This window comes from Mesocricetus auratus, unplaced genomic scaffold (genome assembly GCF_017639785.1).
Source record: "Mesocricetus auratus isolate SY011 unplaced genomic scaffold, BCM_Maur_2.0 Super-Scaffold_100676, whole genome shotgun sequence".
Lineage (NCBI taxonomy): Eukaryota > Metazoa > Chordata > Mammalia > Rodentia > Cricetidae > Mesocricetus > Mesocricetus auratus.
This window is the reverse complement of record NW_024429266.1, coordinates 97,193,849-97,199,848: the sequence shown is the minus strand read 5'-3', so window position 1 is coordinate 97,199,848 and position 6,000 is coordinate 97,193,849.

The window sequence follows — 6,000 nt, the reverse complement described above, 5'->3', positions numbered from 1 at the left end:
GTTTATATATGTGTATGTATATATATCAAACTATTTTATTTTTTAAAAGAATTATTTTTGTTTTTTATGTATCCATATTTGGCCTGTATGTATGGATACTGTAGAATATTATTTTATTTTATGTAACTATGTGTTACATTTGTCTTCACTGCCTTTGTTAATGATGTTAAGATTGCTTACTTGTTATACTTCATGAAGCCCTGAGTTTGTTCCAGGCACCTAATATGTAAAGAATGGTAATACCCACTTGTAATCCCAGCAGTAAAGGGGTGAAGACAGGAAAATCATAAGTTCAAGGTCCTTGTTGGTTACACCGAAATTATGTATCTCACAGGCACCACCACTGCACTCCTGGCTATCAGGATCCTCAAAGGTAATCAGGTCTAGAAGTTTTTCAAGACAAGGAGTCTCTGAAGACTAACCTGGATTGAGACGTTTCCTGGCTGCCAAGTTCTATGGTTGCCAGGCTTGGGTTATTCCCCTCCTGTCTCTATGAAATGTGGAAGAGTGCTACTATCTGTCTTTGGTCTTCAATCCTGACATCTGGTTCATCATCTTAATGTCCCTCTGCCTTCTCCAATAGACTCTTTGTGTGTTAAGGGCCCAAGTGAGTAGGGCCATGAGGGAATTTTAGGATATGTATGATTTAATTAAGAGACCCAGGGCTGTCCCTCAATATAGTAAGAGGTGACAATGTGAGAGTCCTTAGTCTTCAAGGCACAAGTTGCTGGTGGGTTCAGAATGCCTGGGCTGTGGGGGACAGGGGAGTAAAGACTTCCCAGTGAGCTTATGTTGTGTTGAGAGGAAGTGGTTAAAGTAAATGATAGTCCCAGGAAACACTCTCCCAAGAAGTGGGCTAGGGTTTGGAAATTAGGAGGCCATATTAAGGAATAGCTGCCGTGATTTCCTAATGTCACCCTGACTTCCTTCTTCCAGGAAAGTCAAACCTGCCAAGGCAGAGACTGTAGGAATCATCATGTCTTTTTCTTCCTAGGCCTGGCTCTGGGACCCCAGCCTGTCTTTCTTAATTCAAAGCAGTGAAAAGGGAGGCAGCGTTGGATCTTTCTTTAGTCTTCACTATTACAACCCTCCCTCCAAACACTATCCCGTGTCCCTGGAATGAACTCTGCAAAACAGGCCAGCATCCCTAACTCTTGGCTATATGCCCACATCCCTGGGCAAGCAAAGGTTGGGGCCCAGCCATGACACTGTTGGAAGAAATAGCAGCAGTGTCAGAGTGACTCCCTCCTTCACAGGTAGACAAAAACAAAAACAAACAAACAAAAAAACCCCACAACTTTTCCTGCTTATATGCATAGGTTCCCGCTATGACCCTCGGCCTCTAGGACCTCCAAACTTGATTTGCAGACCTCAAAGGGGGTAGACTCAAAGTTGGTTGACTGGAGGTCACTCCTTTGATGCAGAGGAATTTCAGGGAGGGGCAGAAATTATGAGTCCCATTTAAAATGGCGGTCCTGGTGCTCATAGGAATGCTCTCTGTTGCCAGCCCTTAAGAAGATCCACTTGTGCCAGATCTGTCTTCTAATCTATGAGTCCCCCTATTATGGTATTTCTCATCCTGTCCCCCCCCATACTACCCCCCACTAACCTTCTGTTCCGCCATGACCTACTCTCTCTTCCTCTTCTCCCCCTCTCTTCTTCCCAGCTCGCACTCCCGCAGACACCTCGCAGTGTTCCCAATCTGTTCAGGAGATCTTGCTTAATTCCTCTTCTCTGGGGTGCCATGCATACCTCTCTTAGGTTCTTTCCTGTTTCCCAGACTCTCTGTCCGTGGAAGTGCAGACTGGCACTCTCCTGATCCATGTCTAAAATCCATATATGAGTGAGTACATACCATGTTTGTCTTTTTGTGACTGGGTTACCTCACTCAGGATGGTTTCTTCTAGTGCCATTCATCTACTTGTGAATTTCAAGATTCCATTGTTTTTTTCCGCTGAGTAATACTCCATTGTGTAAATGTACCACATTTTCTCTATCCACTCTTCAGTTGAAGGGCATCTAGGTTGCTTCCAGGTTCTGGCTATTACAAATAATGCTGCTATGAACATAGTGGAACAGATGTCCTTGTTGTATGAATTTGCATCTTTTGGATATATGCCTAAGAGTGGAATTGCTGGGTCTTGTGGTAGATTGATTCCTGATAATGAACTTGACGTCTACACTGTATGTCATCCTAGAACCTTCATCCAGTGACTGATGGAAGCAGAGGCAAACACCCACAGTTAAATGCTGAGCTGAACCCATGGAACCCAGTGACAGAGAGAGAGAGGAGTGATGAGCAAATTGGCAAAGAATGGGCTGTCAAAACCAGCAGAGACAGCTGATCCAAACAGGGGAGAGCTCTTGGACCTCAGACCGACAGCTGGGATGCCACCATGGGACTGATCCAGACCCACTGACTGTGAGAGTCAGTGAGGAGGCCTGGGCTACCTATGGGGTCCTGAGCAGTGGATCAGTGTTTATCCCTCGAATACTAACAGACATCGTGTGTCCATAACACTAAGAGGGTTGCTCTCTCTGCCTGGACTCTTAGGGAAGTGCCTAGACCTTACCCTGAGTGAAATGATAGACTCTAGATATCTCCTATGTGGAAGGAATTGGCAATAGGGTGGGAGGATGGGGGGGGATGGTGGGGAGGTTCGGGAGGAGGGAACTGGGATTGACATGTAAAACAAGCTATTTAAAATCAAAAGTTTAAAAAAAGATGAGAATCTTCTAGACTTATACAGATTTTTATCACTTTACCACACCAGTAAAGGAGAACATACAAGCAAAAAAAAATTTATACCTGCAAGGACATTTGCTGCTATTTTTCTGCCTGAGTCTGAAAGCAACCACTTTACGTTTTCTTCCCTACTTTATAAAGGATCCTTCTGTGAAAACAGTGATTGGGTGTGGTTGTGCCCCACTCAGGGAGAATGGAGCACTTTGTCTTGAGAGGGGCTGAAGTACACCCTTTGAGGGCCACAGAGAAGGAACAAGCCTGGAGTCAAGACATCTAGACTGTGGCCCAGTATGGAAAGACTAGTTTAGTTTAGTTTGTTTGTTTGTTTGTTTTCCTAGTTCTCTCTCTCTCTCTCTCTCTCTCTCTCTCTCTCTCTCTCTCTCTCTCTCTCTCTCTCTCTCTCTCTCTCTCAGATGATAAGATGTACTTGAAGATGACCTTAAGCTGTTCCTCCTGCCTTCATCACTTAAGGATGGTACTGCAGGTATCACCATGCCTAGATCCGCGGATCGAATCCAGTGCTGTCTGCATGCTGGGCAAGCACTCCGCTAACTAAGCTGCATCCCAGTCCGTCTGTCTCATTTACAGCCCTGGAAAGGGAGGCAGCTCCGGGTCTCTCAGCCATCCTTGCTGTTACATTCCCCTCCCCCACTGACACTGTCCTCAGCCTCTAGAATGAACTCAGCCAGAATATCCAGCTCCACCCCTAGCTCCTGGGTGTACTCCCACATCCTTGGCAGGAAATGGCTGAGGCTGAGGTTCTTCTTTACTTTGGTACCAGGCCCTGTCAAGAAAGTGTTGGAAGAAATCACACTAGTGCTATGGTAGCCCTTTCTTCCCTAGGCCCACAGATAAAACCTTGCAGCTCACACAAAGGTTTCCACTGCTCCCCTCCGGCTCTGCAATGTGCAACCATGAGGTCCAGAGGTCATGGGGATGGGCAGCTGCAGCTGGCCTGCTTGATGCCACTCCTTTAATGCAGAGGAATTAGAGGGGGACCAGAGTTATGACTGCCAGTCAAAATGAAGGTCCTGGTGCATGTGAGAATGCTCTCCACTGTCACTCCCCATGCAGGTCTCTGTGTCACTGTCCGTGTTAGAGTTAATCCTGGACAGCCTGCTTGTTCTACTGCCAAAGTAAAGCCTTGCCTGCCTGTCCCTGGGCCACTCCCAGGGTCTCCTTCCCAGGAGCTTCCACATGATCCTATCTTGTCCCAAAAGCTCCCTTCATCCAGGTGCCCTGTGATGTGATGTGCCTGGAAATTCCAGCTGCTTCTGAATATCTTCAGCACTAGCCTTAAGTCTCCCCTGGGCGACTAGATTAGGAGCACCCAAGGCAGGCTCAGCTGTTGTGCCCAAATTCTGGACCCCTGAATCACCAAGAGACCCATTCTGATGCAAAAGCAAAGAATCTTTTATTGTTTAACAAGTTAACCCCATTAACTCAGGCCCATCATGGCTGGGTGAATGAGAAGAACCCCAAGGGGCTGTGACAAGGTCAATATATTGGGGTGAGTAAGGCGAATATCTTAGGGGTACGCATCAATGTCAGAATTGGTGTCCTTCTGGGCTTGGGCAACCTGCCCTGTGTTGATTGTACAACTGGTTGCTATGGCCCTCCCAGGGTGGTTGCTATGCTCTGCACATCACTGTTATGCCACTTTTACCTTAAAGCACCATGAAGCATGTCCGGAGCTGCCAGCTAACTTCTGATTGGTTCCTTGGGTATCTGACCCCTTAGTGCCTGTGAGTATGGGCAAAGTCAGGAAGCTCAGCACTTTTTTTTTTTTTTTTTGGTTTTTCAAGACAGGGTTTCTCTGTGGCTTTGGAGGCTGTCCTGGAACTCAGCTCAGCACATTTTGCTGAGTCAGTGGACAGGGCTGTCAAAGCCAGGGGTTGGGTGAGGGTCTAGTCCCTTCACAACTTCCTCTGTCCTGGTGACCATAGCCATTGGGTGGAGCCCTCTATACCAAACCCAGCCTAGTTTGCCTGTCCTACTTGAAGCGTCTGTTAGGTCTAAAGCATTGGCTCACTGGCAGACTTCTCTGTGCATCATTCAGCATGTCCAGACCATGCCTTCCCTGTCTCCTGTCATGAATACCTTTTCCCAAGATGCTTGGTTTGGGGGAGAGGTCCAGGGATTAGCAGGGATGTTTCAACCCACTGAGTTTTCCTACTAGATTATTCCTGGGCTCCCAGGGGATGAGGAGAGAAATGGGGAAGGAGCAGCTCCAGGAAAAGTCACAGGTTCCTCCTCTCTCAAGAGCTCAGATTGTTACTGAAGTTTTCTGTCCCCACAACAGTGCCTAGATGCTTGTGGTGGGTAGGTGTATTGTGTGGTAGCACTTCCCCTTGAGTTTCCCACCCTGCTCATGCTCCGCAGTGACTAGGATGGCTGGGCAGCTTGAGCAAATATTTCACTTGTGCTTAGGGCCCATGGGAATCTTCACAGTGAGCAGTCATGGTGGAGTTTTTACCTCATTGGCTCTTTGTCCTGGTTTAAGTGCACACTGGTCCCCTCCTCACCTGTGTCTGGGGTGCTCTTGTCCTGCTGGGTGGCACTGCACAACTGTTTCATCCATTTATGACTTTGGGAATAGCACAGATAAATGACTGCTGTTTCTCCTAAACTTTGTTCTTTGCCCAAATGATGAAAAAGGTCTAGTTAACAAATTACCTATTTATTTGTGCACAGGTGTTTTGTGTGGTTCTTAATTGAGTTAACTATAGTCCCGGATATTTTACAAGACATATCGGCAGGTGTTGAAGTTCTGAGCCACCTAACTTAGCTCCAATATAGACTTCAGAATGTCTGACTTGGCTGAAGAACCGTTCTTTGAATATTTCTCACTTTCATTTTATTTTCTCACTGTAGTTTCCAGCTATTTTTTTAAATGGCAGGTTTTATCTCTTGGGAGGTTAAATCAGTTTCACCTGTGCCTCTGAAAAATGTCTTAATTAAAAAAGGTGAAGTCTTGCCTTTTAAAATGCGCAGCCATCATGGTACATGGTGATAGTCTAATCTTTCTATTCGCAGATGCCAAAGGAAGTGTTGCAGGCCATTTCCTTTAAGGCAGAAATGGTCCAGCATATGTCCCTCATCATGAATACTTTTTATTTAAAGAAGGAAATTTCCCTTTGAGAGTTGATCTCTAATACTTCCGATCAGAGTGTTCTACTGTATTTTTAAAGCTTTGAAGAAGTGGGAAAATTTAAGTGTGGTTTGACGGTTAATGAAACTGATTGAGCGTAATA